Here is a 16,821-nt window from a genome sequence, read left to right as displayed (position 1 = left end):
TTCTGCTCCACGACCAGTTGCCGAGAGCCCAGCTCTTTCCAATCGGGTCCCCTTCGTCGCGGCCACCGCTTTGTGGCGAATGCAAAGTGGGTCACCGCTCCGACCGACGGGTCGTGCGTCTCTGCCGAAAGTGCGCAACACGAAGGAGGACAGCCCGGCGATAAACGAGCTGCAACGCAATCCGATTGACAAGAAAAGAGAAGGCGCTCTCCGCGCGTGATGCATGGGGGCGATTGCGCCAGCTTGCACAGTGCGGAGGCTGTTCTCTCCTCCGTATCACGATCGAAAAAAAAGTGTATAAAAGAAAAAAGAAGGCCAATACGTTGCAGCCACCGCATCGAAAAACACGCACACCACACTCCCACGCAGACACTCTTCGCTAATGTCGCTGCAGTTTCCCCACTGCGGCGACTCCGGCGGCCCGACAGTGGCGAGCGTAGCCTAATCCCCTCGAGTGGCTCCGAACGCCGGCTCTCGCTTCTAATTAAGACTAATTGCACCTGGCGTTTGAAGTGTCTCGCTGGGTTTAGTTTGTACTTTGTTTGTTACATCGGCGCGTTGCGTGTGAAGGGACGCCCGTATAGCCTGAGCCTCCCCTATTAATTCCCACCGTTTTTTTTTTCCTGTTATCTGGAGAGCCTGTTAGTGGCCAAGAGCCAGAGCCTCTTCGGGTGCCTCCTATATCTTGGCAGAGCATATAGAGAATAAAGCTTATTTACCGCTTCATCAGTTATGCGCGATCAGACACAACGGCAAAAAAGAACTATTGCAATGTCCGGTACGTCGAGCAGACCCAGCAGTTCTCCCACACAGTTGTCTCTAAGGAAAAAAAATGTCAAGATAACGCGATGCGCTCGTGAATAGACTAAAAAAATGAAACGGAACAGTTGAATCAGAGAAAGGAGCTGCCCTTTCATACTACCATTTCTCTTGCTTTGCTAGCAGCGAATGAAATAAAACTACAAAACGGAGTCGGGTTCTATACTCTATCTTTTTTTATTCTTCACGTACGCAGGGCATGAACGCAAGAGGCTTCACAAAAGAAAATGAAATAAAAACCTTGTGGGTCCCAGCGATGGCGAGCGGTGTTTGCACAAAAACGGATTACACCGTAATTTCAGAGCTGTCACGCACACCGTTGTATTCTCTGCCCCTCTCGCCCTGTGCACGCCCAGTGCTTTACAATGACCCTTCCTCCTCCTCTACTCCCCCCTTTGAACGAGCGAGTCTCCAGTTTCGTTTCGTACCATGTCGTTATACAAGAGATCCATTGGACCATGCATCAAGAATGCATGGCTGGATGGATGGATGGATGTTGTCGATCAGCCGGCTCCAGACCTTGTTAGTGGGCCCGGAATATATTTTGTTTTCCTGTCTGGCCGAGCCGCCGAAGCGGTTCCATGCAATCGCCCAGATGTCAGCTTTGTGTATGCTTTTTTTTTTGTTCACCATCAGCGTTGACGCCTATGCCTACGCTTCCGTATGAAGCAGCTTCAATGGATAATTAAATAGAGCCCGGTTAGGGCTTTTTGAGTGAGACTCACCGTTCTGCGACTGCGCTCACTTCGTTGTGAGAGCACTGGGGAACAGCGCTGTCCAAACTCCCAACTACGAACACTTGCGACGAATGCTGGCCTCCTGCAGTGAAGAGTACAAGAAAAATGCGGTCATTGAAGTTAAAGGTTACATAAGCAAATTTTTACAAAGGAGAGACTTTTGCAATAGACGGCGTAAAATTTTAATTCAGACCTGTGTAGTAACGTGTTTCTTGTACTTCGGTCTCGTGCACATTTTGTGCAAACCTTTCAACAGTCTCACTGCTTTATTGTTCGCTGCTGCTTATCCACCGCTTCATATGCTGGTAAGCAGTGCTATGATAATCGAGGATATTCACACACGGGGCGCCGAAAAGCCAAATGGTTGTCACCGCGGCATTTTCTGAAGCGTGAATATATCTTCCATAGGATTCGTGACTCCCCGAACAAGGATGCTTCAGAGCGTTATCCTCCGCCCTCCTACGGATGAATCTATCTCACAGTGACTCCATTAACCCCCAGAAATATCAATGGCCGATCTGTTCATCGCCTTCTACGAAATGCAGATTTGCAGAGCTTTAAGAGGTCGGCGGAAGCGAGCTGTTGCCAAAAGAAGAACGTCACGAAATGCTTCCACCGAAGCTACGACAGTGAAATCATCATTTTCAAACAAGTTTTTGATACGGAATTAAGAAACAAATATTATAAGGCCAACATGAACATGCTGACGTCTTCTAGAAAGAACGAGCCATTTCTTCCTAAACGTGTTGAAAATCGGTCGGAATATTTGCACGTTTGCCAAGTTTAAAGGGACAGGCCTACATCGATAGAATGCAGCGTTCTAACGGTAAAGATGCTACTTTCACTGAAGACAGAGAATTTATAAATTCAAAGAAACAAACGCCACCACCGATTGATTTCTCAAGACGATAGTGGTGCGTCTACAGTTTTCTCGCGCCCAGATCTCAGAGGCCACGTCAAAGTTATTTCCGGCGTAAGCGCCACCGGTTTAAAAGCAGCAGAGGGAAAATTATTTAATTAATTTATCTCGGCAACAAATGCACCTTTTGCGTAGAAATTGGCAATTTTCCTTGCCTCAGTTAATGATTTAACGGCACAGGCAAAGCAAGAAATGAACATGGCGTATTTTATTCAACGCTGACACGTACTACTCTGGTCAGTGCCAAGATTCTATAGTGTGTTCTTCGCAAATGCTGACACCTCCGATAATAAAGCACTTACCACGTGACTGTTCTGGCAGTGCGGAACCTGCAACTCTCTCAAACTGTCTTACTTTCTACCGGGAACTACTGAGCTTCTTCGGACGGTAGCTGTGCTCTTCATTGAAAAAACAAACAAAAACAGAGAAAGAAAACAACGCGCAGCTATTCACGCTAGGTCGGCTCTCCTTTTATTCCTGGCACCGCAAAACTGTGCTAAATTTTGTGTGGAGAGCATCTTCCCAAAGAAATGTGGAGCGAAGTGTAATTCGCACACACGGTCTGTCCTTTGCGGCACAACACCTTTGCACGCTATTTCTCGTCTCCATGCCTTTAGCCTGTACTCGTAATGCGATAACTTGAAACGCGATAAGTTCTCTGTGAAAGACTTCTGATGGGTGTTATAAAAGTGCACAAAACGGTTTTCTATTGCACCGATTCATCAGACTTAACTGAAAGCACAAAAGAAGGCTAACAAGCAAGAGCAAAGATAGAAACATGATTTACGAATTGGGAAAATCACGTACTATTCCTCTCCTGGAATAGAAACACGATGCGCACGAAGCAAAGGCTAGCAACCGGCCTGCGACGAGCGGACATTAAAGTCACTGGACCAGTGACTTTAGCGGGCATTCAAGACCCTCAATGAAGCAGTGAGGGGCTTTCGCGGGCATTAGTTTTGCGCGCCCTCTCTTGAAGCGCCGGTTCACTAACAGGCTATCCTCGTATCACTGATTCGCGCTTCTTCCTTGCCGTTCGCTCACCTAACCTTTTCTCCCACCTTGCTGACAGGTGATAGTGATCGTGTTCTAGGTATGATAGGGCCTTAGTGAAGTTACAATTTGCGGCAGTGGTCCTAGTGGCACATTTCGTGCTCCCCACAGGCTGCAGAACGCTAGCCCAAAGGTATTGAAAGCAGAGAAGAATGCACTCACCATTTCCTGCTCACCAATCAAACTGATTGCCTACCAGTCTCTTCGGCAACATTTGAAAAAAAAAAAGAAAACGTTAATTTTGAATTGCGGGCCGAAGCGATACTTGGGCTATCAGGGACTCTGTAGTGGATTGTGGACTATACAGCAAGTGCGGACTGCATACTGGAAATTAAGATAGTTCTTTTGCAGGCTCCATCATCTTCAAACCGACCGATAACTGGTCTCGCCGAGGCAGTTTTCCTTCAAGTCATTATCTTTCTCTGATAAGCACAGTTTAAACGCTACGTGATCTATTACAAAGAAACGAGGAAGACATGAAGATTTCCAAAGAAAGAAAGTAAAATTAAAACAACTAACTAACTAACTAACTAACTAACTAACTAACTAACTAACTAACTAACTAACTAACTAACTAACTAACTAACTAACTAACTAACTAACTAACTAACTAACTAACTAACTAACTAACTAACTAACTAACTAACTAACTAACTAACTAACTAACTAACTAACTAACTAACTAACTAACTAACTAACTAACTAACTAACTAACTAACTAACTAACTAACTAACTAACTAACTAACTAACTAACTAACTAACTAACTAACTAACTAAATAAATAAATAAATAAATAAATAAGGTATTATGAATCCTTCGATGGTAGTTGGCGGTTAAAATAACTATAATACAAATATGACAGAAGCCAACAGCCACAGAAACCAAGGGGCACAGGGGATTTTTTTTTTAATTTATTTATTTATTTTGTGGTGTTGATCAATTTAGAACATTACTGAATATGTTGTCGCTTAAAGATAATTGATTAGAAAAGCAGAAGAAAAAACAACCACCTGCCGCCGGTGGGATCCGAACCCACGACCTCCGAATTACGCGTCCGGTGCTCTACCTCTGAGCTACGGCGACGGCTGTCAATTCTTCTGCTTTCGGTGGTATTTATGTTTTACAAGTAACCTAACCTTGAGAGTGTTCATCAGCGCCACCCACGTTCATAAGCGGCGGACGTGGAACGTCCTGAGTTACCGCAGGTGTGACGTAGAACGTCATCGAACGGAGAGGGTGGAAGCTGCGTGAGAACCCTCTTACGCTTCCTATGGCGTCAAGGCTGCCAGAATCGAGGCCCTCGCTAAGCAATTAAGCAAACAAGGGAAGGAGAATGAGGGGCTCGTTATAAATATGACAGAAGCCAACAGCCACAGAAACCAAGGGGCACAGGGGATTTTTTTTTAAATTTATTTATTTATTTTGTTGGCTTCTGTCATAGTTATAACGAGCCCCTCATTCTCCTTCCCTTGTTTGCTATAATACAAATAGTACGAACACGACTGTCAGTTCGAATCCCCGGTAGCGCACTATAACACTAAGTGCCGCCGCGGTGGCTCAGTGGCTATGGTGCTCGGCTGCTGGCCCGAAAGACGCGGGTTCGATCCCGGCCGCGGCGGCTGAATTTCTTTGGAGGAGAAATTCGAGGCCCGTGTACTATGCGATGTCAGTGCACGTTAAAGAACCCCAGGTGGTCGAAATTTCCGGAGCCCTCCACTACGGCGTCTCTCATAGCCTTAGTCGCTTTGGGACGTTAAACCCCATAAACCAAACTATAACACTAATAGATTGTCTTATTCACGAGAAAATCGAAAACCGTCGATGGATTTAGTCGTTACCCTGGTTTTTTTACGCAACCGCCTATTACAGTGTTTCGACTTTTATGGTACACTTTTCATCCTGCGCGCGGGTAGATGCGGTACATCACCACATGAGGTTCGACTGTTCGACCCCCTCTCTGTATACAACGATATGCACGAGCCGATGCTCATTCCTTATATTAAGCGTACGAACATACTTATTTTAGCGACCACGATGACAATGAACTGTCTCGTTACTTTGCAGCAGCGCCGATATTTCGACGACTTTTTTATGATTTTGTTTTTACGGCCGTAATTTTTATAGAATAAAACCGAGCAAAAAAATGACTGCTCCGTTTTGTAACCCGGGATTAGCCGTCCACTGAAAAACTGGCTATTGTGCTGGCGAGCTCATATCTTCAGCGTGACTCTGAAAAGACCTGCCCACACGCTCGCTCTCAGTGATCGAAGCGCTACAAAAGATCGACAAAGCGCGGAAGGCTTCCGAAAACTTATTGATCGAGCACGTGTTCTTGTTGCTTTCTTTTTGTGTGCTCCTGGCTGTGGTTTCCTGATGAGCACAATAGCGTCCGAAGAACTTTCCACTGGGTTAGGTTACATTATCATTATAAAGCCAGTATAGAACTCTGCGGAACGAAAGCACACAGCACAGGTGCTACTAACCTAACAACTACTTGCTTACTTGAGAACTACATTGACATGCATAGGTGCCTATTAACATTCCCGACACAATAGCGGACTGGGCCTCTGCGCTTTCAGAGCTAACCGCGCAAGCAGAGCGAAAATTGTGAGGAGAGACAACAATAGTGCCTAGTGTGTGCCTTCTGTCTGTGTTTTTGCGCCGCGTTTTCAGTGGTTACGTCGTATGACAATCTTTGTATAGAGTTTCAATCATAGCTGTTTGAAGGTCACGAACGTAGACAAAAAAGAGGACTTTAATTTGTATTTACTGGTGTCTATTCTGATCCGGATAGCCATTTGCAGAACGAATAGTTAATAATAGTTTATAAAGCAGCACGCAGTCAGCAGAAAGTTATTATGAAGTGCAAAAAATCCTTTGATCCTCAGCAGCGTACGTCGGAACACGCTGTTGAGGCGCTGTTCAGACCATGCGGGATGCGATTTGGGCATGCGCCCACACAAGCGCGTGTGACATTGGAATTAAGAGTTGGGACTTGCGTCTCACTATCCTTCGAAAAAAAAAAAAAGAAATGTGAGAGGCTTCTTCGCTTCACCATTTCACCATGTCCTCACCACTTGGCGTGTTTGATGCGATTTATAGCCACGTGTATTAATTTCATTCGACAATTTATGACATTGGAATGCCGCACTGGGGCTGATGTCTCACTCTCTTTATCGAAAAAAAAAATTAATTCAGCCGTCTTCGGGTTTTCCTTGTCCGAATGATGAGCGTCTCATATGTAGACACACTAAATCCTTGTCTTTTTCCTGGATGTTTCGTCAAATGCAGTCTTATTTAAATCCCACAGCGTGGCCCCATGGCACTGCGGTGGCTTTATATCAACAAGCCCCGCTGCCCTCAGCATAAACTCAGAAGCACCGAGAAGACAGCCTGGCAGTTTGAAGCAGCGTCATCAAGGGCCTTTCTCGATTTCCCGCATGTGTTTTGTGCACGTATGGCCTATATCATGCCGCACGTTGATTTTCCAAAGTCTGCTTAGTAGAGAGATAACAAAAAACACCGTGGGAGAGAAACTTTTGGCGTAAATACCAGCTGCCATATATCACGCGATATTCAGCAAATGCGACACTGTACTGTAAAGCTCGCAGCCAGACCACGTGTCTAACATTTTGTCCAGCCTTAGAAATCTGGCGGCTGTGCTGTCATTTACATTTACCATAATTTGCTTGGGCACCAAGTATCTGATCTGCTGCTACAAGGTTGCGTTTAAGTGTTAGGAATAGCGCCGCGCCAGACAGTTTTACATTTTTATTCGTTTCACTTAACTGTCTTACTCATTCTTGGCGGTCTTTTCGAAGTGTTTTAGTGGTCTCTTGGAGCCCTGTTAGCAGTTTCTAGACCCTAGGTTGTTTGGTAGCGGTCACGCGCTTAACTTATCAGTAAATATCCCGGAAGGTAAAACATTCAAAGTGTTCTCGAAGCCCTTCAGCGCGCAATCACTTTTATGAGATCTTGAAAAAAATTTTGTCGCTGTTCGGCTTATAAAAATAGCCTACACACTTTTTATAGACTTCTCATAGACTCCACTGCCTTCCTATAGATATTTAGATGTGTTTTCATGTGCTATAGGCTGTCTATAGATAAAAGTGTACTAAAAGTGTCTGGCTCTACATCTACACACTGTCTTTAGGATCTGTATTGCGTATGAAGCAGTCTATAAGATTTTACTATAGAAAGTCTATAGACTGTATAGACAAAAGTCTATACACAGTGTATAGACTGTCTGAAGAAATATATGTGAGGGAAGGCACGTCAGCGACAAAAATGAGGGATCATGAAAGGAGCAGTGAAGAAAGGAATAATGCGCACACGTTACTGCCGTATAATAACCTACCGCAGAAAGAGCGCAAAGGACAAAGTGTAGAGAGGGAAGACAAGTGAAAGAGGTCGATCTGACCCTTTGTTCTCTAAACATCGACATGTGTACGCGTCACGCTCTGCTCGCAAACGTAAACAAAGAGCACAATCAGAAGACTGAGGAACGATTACCGCTAGTCCACCTGCTAAAGTTTCACCGCTGCTTAACTTACTCTATAATGAATTTGAGTTTCAGTTTATTCAAATTCTGACATTAAAATACCGTTTTGACATGACGCCCAGGGAAAAGGGCATAGAAACGAAAAAAAGCATTTCCACTAGAAAAGTTCGCTTCGCATGAAGTGCTATCCTAAATATACTTCTCGGGCAAGAGAAATGGCATCCCTTCATTTCAGTACACAGAAAGTTTCAGATCACAAAGAAAGGCTCCAACCAGAGCAACGGCGCTAGTGCAACATGCGAATCCCGAAAACATTGTTGTAGACGTCTTTCAAGCATCGTGACGCTTTCGATGTCCAAGGTCGGAACAGGGCACATGTTAAGAGCAGGAAGTATAACACTAATTTGACTTTTCAAACAGACATCTCATTCTGTATAATTAATGACGCATCATTATTTTGCAGTCCGCTTTGACGAGCCATGCGCGACAGCACTTCTGACATTTCCAAGCAGCAGCTTCGCAGTCACTCTCTTTTTTGGCCACCGGCACAGATGATGGTTATTGTTAGTGCAAGTACGGGAACCCGAATGCGTTTGGCTAGCAACGCAAGAAAGGAATTTCAAGTTAGCTTTAGTGCTGCTTGAAAAGCAAGCGAAGGAAATCACGCGCAAGGTCGAGCATATGAAACAACATTTCGGGAACTCAGGGACATTCGTCGGGGTTGACGTTGTGCCGTATATCACCCTACACGAAGGACGTATCTTTCCGTTATTAAAGGCCACAGGCTCGGAAGGAAAGGAAATGTTTATATATCACGGCGGGTTTGAAATGTACTACGCGACGCAAAGAAACGTCACCGAAAGGAGGAACTGAAGACGCATATTAAGGCGCATCCGCACTTGCGCATTTCGCCGGCTGGAAATTGTAATCCGCGCGCAACACCGTACACGCCTTGGCCGGAGCGTCAGAATATATGACTCTCATTCCGCGCCATAGATGCGAGAAGAAACGGGCCCACGAAGCAGCAGTCGTACAGCAGGCATGGCGTGGCAGCTATAGGATGCCACGGTCAGGCTGGCTGAAATATTGCAGCGGGTGTAAGGCGAGAAAGTTATGTCGCTGGAAACCCAGCTGCAACGGGCCAGATTAGAGGCGCCCAGCGACACTGAATGCACTGACTCGCTTCTTACAGACTGCGTTGGAGGAAGCAGCGAAGACAACCGTTCTCGGGCGCAGTCCTAAATCTGAGCCTTGACATTGTTTCCACTTTGCTTTCCTTCATCTTGGGGAGAGCCTTGAGAAGCAAAGGAAGAAGAATCTCGCTAAGGATACATGTTTCCCTAACCCACGCTAAAATGTTTCATTGCGGTCATATGTTTAAAAATAATGTTTAGAAGAAATCACCTATGTCGCGTATATCATAATCCTTTTGTACACGCAATCCCATAATATTGCGTGTATCTATATTTGTGTGCATTCAGTGTTGTTGGTTTTGGAGTATCTTTTATGGCAGTTATCAAATTTTCTGTTGCCTTCACGGCTTCTCTTGTAATAGATTCTGACACCACATCACACAGGTAAGTCCTGATGCTGTGTTCTCAACATTGGGTCTCTTTCTGCATATTAATGTATACCCGGCGTATGAGCTATGAATTAACATTGATAAACCTTAACCGGTACAAGTAAATTAATTTTAAACAGCCAAAAAGTGGATGTGATTCATATTTAAAATAAATCGCGCCCGTACAACGAAGGTAGATGCACTAATAATAAATAATATAAAGCGTAACTATAAAGCGTAAATTATATTTGTTCACTTACAGGTAGAATGATGACAAAATGAATCTGGTCTGCATCGAAAGATAACCGCATTTTAATTATAGAGAAACTACCTTCACTGAAAGTGAAGGTCTTATAAGCTGCGAAAGTGGGGGAAAAAAAAAACGGAATACATGTTTCATCATCTCCTGTTATTTCGAAATTAAAGTTCTTGCGTCGACGCAGTTTTTACGGGCATGGGCACCAGGGGCTACGCTGCTCCGTCATTTAAGTGCAAATGCTATGCCGAATTTATTTTCAGTGTAGTTGCCACGAGGTTGAATTTAATAGCGTAAATTTTTCAAAATACAATTTTCTCAGCGAAAAATGCGTCTCTTGCCGCCGTATAAACATCAGGATAACCAGAAAGAACCAGATAATCGATTTTTGCTAAGAAACATTGCCGTATGCCGAAAGGCACATCTGAGCAATTAAAAAAAATGGGATGGAGTTGTTCCTAGTATCTCCTTAAATTTGCACGCAAGGCATGCCTTGCGAGCATATGGTGTCGTACATCTTTGGTAGATTGCAAGAATAAAGAGTTGAACGGGCTTCCTGGTCGTATGATCACTGGAAAGTGCGCAGTTTACAAAACCTCAATGAAGGTTATACGCAGAAGACCGCCAGTTATAACGACTTCTTAACGATAAGAATCTGCAATATACATTGTCTCCATGATATCTACAGACCCGCGTTGGCTTATTAGCACGAAAAAGTAAAAAAGCTCGTTGTTATGCCCGAAAAGCGAATGTTCGATCGTGTCTGATGACTCCTGCCTTAGTCGTAGCGAGTTTTACTCTTTCCCGGCTGCAGTGAAAATTTCCAACGATCTAAAGATTGCGACGTTGTGGTTCGGGAGTTCCTCGTGCTTCACTTCAGCCAGCCGTGAGGCAGCTACGTGGAATGCTATTAAAGAAGGCAAGTGTACTTCGTGCAACGCTGTTTCATCTAATAATATTTAGAATGTAGCCGAACCAGTACGAGATCCGCGTATGGAGGGCGCTGTTCCACACAGAATTTTCTGAATTTAACTGGAACGTTGTTTAATATATTTTATTAATTTTGTATCCGAGACACAGTTGGTCTCATTTACGCGGAACTTTTTAATTATGTTTCATTTCAGTTGCACTAACTAGCTCGAACCCAAGTTTGATCCCTGTAAACAGCAATGGGCCTGTGCATATAAGGGCGACAACGTTCTCCGCGGCGACAAGGCGTCCTGAATTAGAGTAGCTAGGAAGAAAAAGTCGACACATTTCTACCTACCGCCATTTTTATCGCCTTTATTTCCACTGTGGTACCGGTGTCCTGTTTTTTTTTTTTTGGCTCCCGAAAAAAGCTAGGTTAGGCTTGGCGGTCCGAAAACAAATGGATTCACCGTCTACTTTGAAGTTATTTTTTCCAAACAATCTGAACCTCGTCGTGAAAGAAGCTCCGGATTCTAAGAGTTTATTGATTATCTTGGCGCTGGTCGATGACACGCCGGGCTGGTAATATAACCGAGCTTCGAATAACGCTTCGGGGAGCTGAAATATTGCTACTTGTCCGTGCGCCAAGGAGGAGCATTGACTCTTCAGTTCAATGACTGCGATATGCAGGTGTCAAGAAAAATTTACATTCGGAAGAGCGCCCAAAAAGGCAGTCCGGTGTGCAGGTTGCATTCGTGATTTTTTTTTTTGCTTATTTGTGCTGACAGATATGCCGGGTATTTCGCCTGAGGTGTTATACAATCTTTAAACATAGTATTTTTGACTTAGAAGCGCGCTTTTTGGCATATCATTGTCAGCGGTACAGCGCATCAGAATACAGCTAAGATATGCTAACATGTAGGCTGGTTAACTAATACTGAAAAGTTAACTTGTTTACTTTTCCTGTTAGTCTTATTATTCATTGAGAGGCGTGTAGCTCACCATAAGTAATAACCATTCCTGTATTCAGAATTTTGAAAACGCAGTTACCCTCGGCGCTGTGGCCCAACAAATTTTGGTTATTTCGATCAGTTACCTGCACTGGAGGGTCTGCTTTGCCTGTAAGCTTTTACAAAGCGCATGTGTTTCGGCGTGAAGTAGGGAAAATTTGTTCGGCCACAGCGCACAACTGCGTTTTCAAAATTCTAAAAACTAATACTAATATTACTTAAGGGAGGCTACACGCTTCTCAGTAAACAAGGAGACTAATAGTAATAGTCGAAAAGTCAACTATTCAACACTAGTACACCAGCCTACTAATTATCACGTCTTAGCTGGATTCTGATGCTCTACACAGCTGAAACTGTTACCCCGAAAAAAAAAAGGCCTCTTTTAACTCAAAAAGCCTGTTTGTAAAAATTACAGAACATCTTAGGTGAAACACATGACATTCAGGGCGTTCTCTTTCTTGCAATGCAGCATCGCTTTATTCATTGCTGCTTTCAAGTTTACTATAGTTATCGCACAAAGACATGAAAAACCAAGCATCCGACATAAGCAAGTTTCCAACATCCCGAGATAACACTACACAGCAACGACATTTTCGAAAGAAGGTAAATGGCACCCGCATTCTCAACCTTTTTGCAGCGTCCATCCTTGTTTCCAGTTTCTTCTTGTCTAAGTGTCATATTTCTGTCTTTTCTTCCGTGCGTTTTCCAAAAAAAAAGCAAAAAACACTGTGACCAGTGACGACTAAGGTTAACATTTTCAAGAACAAGGAACACAAAACACGCGAACAAGGACGGTCGCGTGTCACACTTTAAGTACGAGCCTTCCATTCTATGGTGTCAAGGCCGAACTTCAGCGGGCGAGGTCAGTGAATTCGGCCTATTTCGTATCATTATTTCTTTTTCGTCGCCCCGTAAAAGTCATCGGAACGGGATTAGCAGTCTCGATCATGATCTGGGGGTTATATGACCAGCTAACAGACACGCCTGTACATGGTGGCCGCGGCAAAAACCGAAGCGGATACGCTACCGATACGAGCTCGAGCCTCTACGGGATGCCATAAATCTTCCCCAAAAAGGGGGTACACTTCTCCGCGGCCGTAAACGACAAAAGTCCTCTTGTCCGAGCGCGCTTTATTTATGTGCGGCGACATAGTACAAAGCTATACGGCCGAACCGCTAACGGTCGGGTCTCTCTGTGTACGGGTTTGCGTATAGACGGGCGTCAGACGACCGTCCCAAATTCTATTTCTCTTAGTTTGTCCTTCTTCTCGATGACTGTCAGCGGCACACTGCGCCAGGCGGCTGCTGACGCCGTACGTAGCTGGACGCCGACGACGGGGCACTTATCGTAAAGGCAAGCGAGTCTGCGATCAAGTGTGTTCGAAGGAATTCTCAGGGGACTTCTCCGGTACATTCAATGCGAGCGAAGCGCCTGTACTTTATTTTTTTCCTTCCTTTAAGGCGTCTCGTTATCGCGGCTTTTATGCTCTAGCCGATCTTGCGAAAACGCGCCAAAGTAGAGACTCGACGCTAAATAGGAGAGCGCGACGCGTCGCCACGTACTTGAGGCTTTTGACCGCGCCGGATTGCGCAACACGCTTGGAGTGGAATCACGCGACGAAACATTAGCGCCGAATGCCCAGAAATCTGGGACGTCTACAGTTTGCGCCATCTTTCGGTCGCTGGCTCAGCACGGCACTGCATTTTAATGGGCGGCTTGTGTTAATCTGTTTTTGTTCGAAATAGAGCGTTGCACTCGCGCTCAGTACTAACGAAAGGAGAAAAAGCATATCTCGTTCTCGTTTCAGGTGACACATTGACTAAAACTCTGCATTCCTGTAGGAATTAAGAGCAACCTTATCACATTCCGCTATTCGATGAAGCACTTTTGTGGGTTTAGGAGAAGTGATCCAGTTAAGGTGCTCTGAAAAGCTGTCTGATATAGCGTACGCAACATCTCGAAGAGAGGACGAAGAAAATTCGTTAAATGTTTGTGTGTAATCCGATTCAAGAAATTTTTCGAAAGTTTTGTCACACTGACGTACACCAGTGTGATTTTAGGTTAGGGTGCGTGAAAACAACCATCTTATGCGCCTTGAAAACAGCACTGCAGGCATTCATACATAAATGACAATATTTTCCTGTCGTTTTCAACCCTAAAATAGCCTCTGAAACAACAACTTGGAAATTCGGTATCTTATCCAACGCAGCTAAGCCAGGTAGAAAGGCAAGAACGGGGCCAATTGGTTGTTCATTGTTTGCTAGTGCTTACCACGAGACGAAAAGATACACGAAAGAATGATTATATAGACTACGTGCGTCCTCCCAAGTGATTTAATTGCAAGGAAAAGAGCCCATTTTTATACACAAGCGTATACATCTCATTAGCTGTTTGCAGCAGTGTGAAAAGTGCATCTCGGCCAGCCAGGGCAAAGAAAGACGACAAATAGTCCCTCAACTATTTGAGCACTGTTATGACTTTTTTGTTCAAAAAATTATTGCAGCAGTTGAAAATGTAGTTCAGGATGGTGTTTTGGGAGTACAGCGAGCTTTTGGTTCAGTGGTTAAGTCAGCAGAGGAAGTCCGTACGAACACAGCACTGCAGAGTCCTGCCGCGAAGTGGTGCGTCGCGATTCGTAAACACGGCGCCCGTACAGTCCGCCGAGCATGCCGCCGAGTCTCCAGCATGCAGCAGCTGGACACTGGTGATCCTTCTTTCCCAGAGACGGAGCTACGACCAGCGAGAGTGAAGGGAGTGGAGGAACACTTTTTGCGGCGCTCGCTGTTCTGATTGATTCATAATGCCGCAGCCTTCATAGTGCTTTTGACGACTTTTGAGAAAGAGTAAAGATGTGACACTGAGTTATAAGGTTGAAACACGAACAAAAAACTCTACAAGCGAAAAAAGAGAAGCGTACCCTTGTTGTGTGATCAGCACAATATCCACAGCCGTTACAAATCAATATACAAACTATCAACAGATTCAGCGCCGGCACTTCTCATCTCGTACGCTTCGATAAGTTCCCGTTCAGTTTTCTTCTTGGCATGTGCTGGATGCTGGTGCCATTACACTAACTCATGAAAAGACAAAAAGTCATATGACGGTGTTTGTATTGATTTGCCTAGGACAAGAGCTAGGAACAATTAATGCCTAAAATATCTTAGGCGGAAAAGGAGGGCAGTTGTTGAAAAAGATTGAGTTTATAGCGCCCGGCGACGCTATAAAGCGCCGGCGCTAAGATCGGCGTTACAGCGCGCGCTAGAAAGAGAATAAAGATGGACCGCGCGTGCTCGGGGCGCACGCCCGGCACGGGCAGTCCGGAACTAGAAGTCTGCCACGCTGGTCGTCTCTGTCTGGTGCTCCGCTGCGACCCCGCAAAACCCTCAACAGTGGTGACTCCGGCCTAAGACATGACCGACCCCAGCAACCTACCGCCCTCAGGCGGCCTTCCGCCTGACGCTACCTTGCGCCCACGGGACGTCGCAGCTCTCCAGCTCCGCCTACCAACATTCTGGCCCAAGTGTCCGCAGACCTGGTTCGCCCAAGTGGAAGCCGTCTTCCATCTGCACCACGTCACCTCGGAGGCATCTCGGTATCGTCATTTACTTTCCAACCTGCCTTCTGGGGTGGCTCAAGAGGTAGCGGACATCATCGCTGCACCCTTGGGCGATACCCCGTACCAGCGACTAAAGCAGGGCATCCTGGCCCGCACCACGGCGTCAGAGAGTGCGCGCCTCCAGCAGCTGCTCACCTACGAAGAGCTTGGAGACCGCCGCCCCTCCCAGTTACTCAATAGTATGCGGCAGCTCCTGGGCGAAACCAATGCAGACCCGAATGGCGCACTGTTGCGGCAGCTCTTCCTACAACGCTTGCCGCAGTCGACCCGCATCGTCTTGGCTGCTGCGGGCGACTTGACCCTTGACCGCCTCGCCCAGCTCGCTGATCGAGTCCACGACGCGACTTCTCCTTCCGTCGCCGCCCTCTCTTCTCCACCGGAGACCGCCGTCATTTCACGGTTAGAGGCCCGGATCGATCAGCTGGCCGCTTCTATCGATGCCCTTCGGACGTCCTCTCATGCCCCGCACGGTTTATCCTCAACACCTCGCCGCCGTTCGTCTTCCCCGAGTGGTCCGCACTCGTCCAGTCCTCGCCGTCCGCGTCTCTGCTGGTATCACCGAACTTTCCAGCACAACGCTCGCCGCTGCACTCCACCATGCAACTGGTCGGGAAACGCGCAGCGAGATCACTGACGGCGGCGTGTGACCTCGCTCTTCAACCTGGCCGCCTTTTCGTCGTCATGGATCGCATTTCTGGCCTGCGCTTCCTCATCGACACTGGTGCCGAAGTCAGCGTACTGCCGGCCTCCAAAGCAGACCGTGCTTCCAAGTCACATGGACCTACTCTTCGTGCGGCCAACTCAACCTCCATCGCAACGTATGGTCTCCGATCCCTCACTCTGGACATTGGCCTACGGCGCACGTTTCGATGGGTCTTCATCGTCGCCGATGTACATCAACCCATCCTCGGTTCCGACTTCCTGACGCATTTTGATCTGGACGTCAGCATGCGTCACCACCGTCTCATCGACAGCAAGACGCGCCTTTCCATCACTGGCGTTATATCAGCTGTCGTTTCCACTGGAATCCGAACTCTGCTTCCGTCATGCCCGTATGCTCAAGTCCTCGCAGACTTTCCCGAGGTCACGAAGCCTTGTAATTTACATCAGCCACCCAAGCACGGTATCACCCACCACATTGTCACGCGTGGTCCACCTGTCGCAGCTCGCCCGCGCCGCCTCTTCAGTGAGCGTCTGGCTATTGCAAAACGGGAATTCGACCACATGCTCCAGTTGGGTATTATTCGCCCTTCATCCAGTAGTTGAGCTTCACCACTCCATCTGGTGCCCAAGAAAGATCCGGGTGACTGGCGTCCGTGCGGCGACTACCGGGCTCTCAACGCTAACACGGTCCACGACAGCTATCCCCTTCCACACATCCAAGACTTCACTGGACATCTGGATGGCTGCAAGATCTTTAGTAAAGTGGACCTTGTCA

At 46.2% G+C, this 16,821-nt stretch overlaps 1 protein-coding gene across 3 annotated transcripts in view; it reads right to left on the bottom strand.

The window, feature by feature from the left end:
- The window catches only part of Elk (Eag-like K[+] channel), a 318,564-nt gene that overhangs the window by 131,323 nt on the left and 170,420 nt on the right, over window positions 1-16,821 (bottom strand). For 2 of the 3 annotated variants that reach the window (XM_089543496.1, XM_089543497.1), the window contains one exon: window positions 1,545-1,638. The exons of the other annotated variant lie outside the window; for it this stretch is intronic. The gene's annotated coding sequence lies outside the window, so the exon portion shown is untranslated. The remainder of the gene's footprint in view (window positions 1-1,544; window positions 1,639-16,821) is intronic. 3 annotated transcript variants of the gene reach the window in all.

Source organism: Amblyomma mixtum, chromosome 5, assembly GCF_055824585.1.
Source record: "Amblyomma mixtum isolate Tamu chromosome 5, ASM5582458v1, whole genome shotgun sequence".
In the NCBI taxonomy this organism is placed as follows: Eukaryota; Metazoa; Arthropoda; class Arachnida; order Ixodida; family Ixodidae; genus Amblyomma; species Amblyomma mixtum.
The sequence above is the reverse complement of the archived record's forward strand: the minus strand, read 5'-3'. Positions and strand labels throughout refer to the sequence as shown.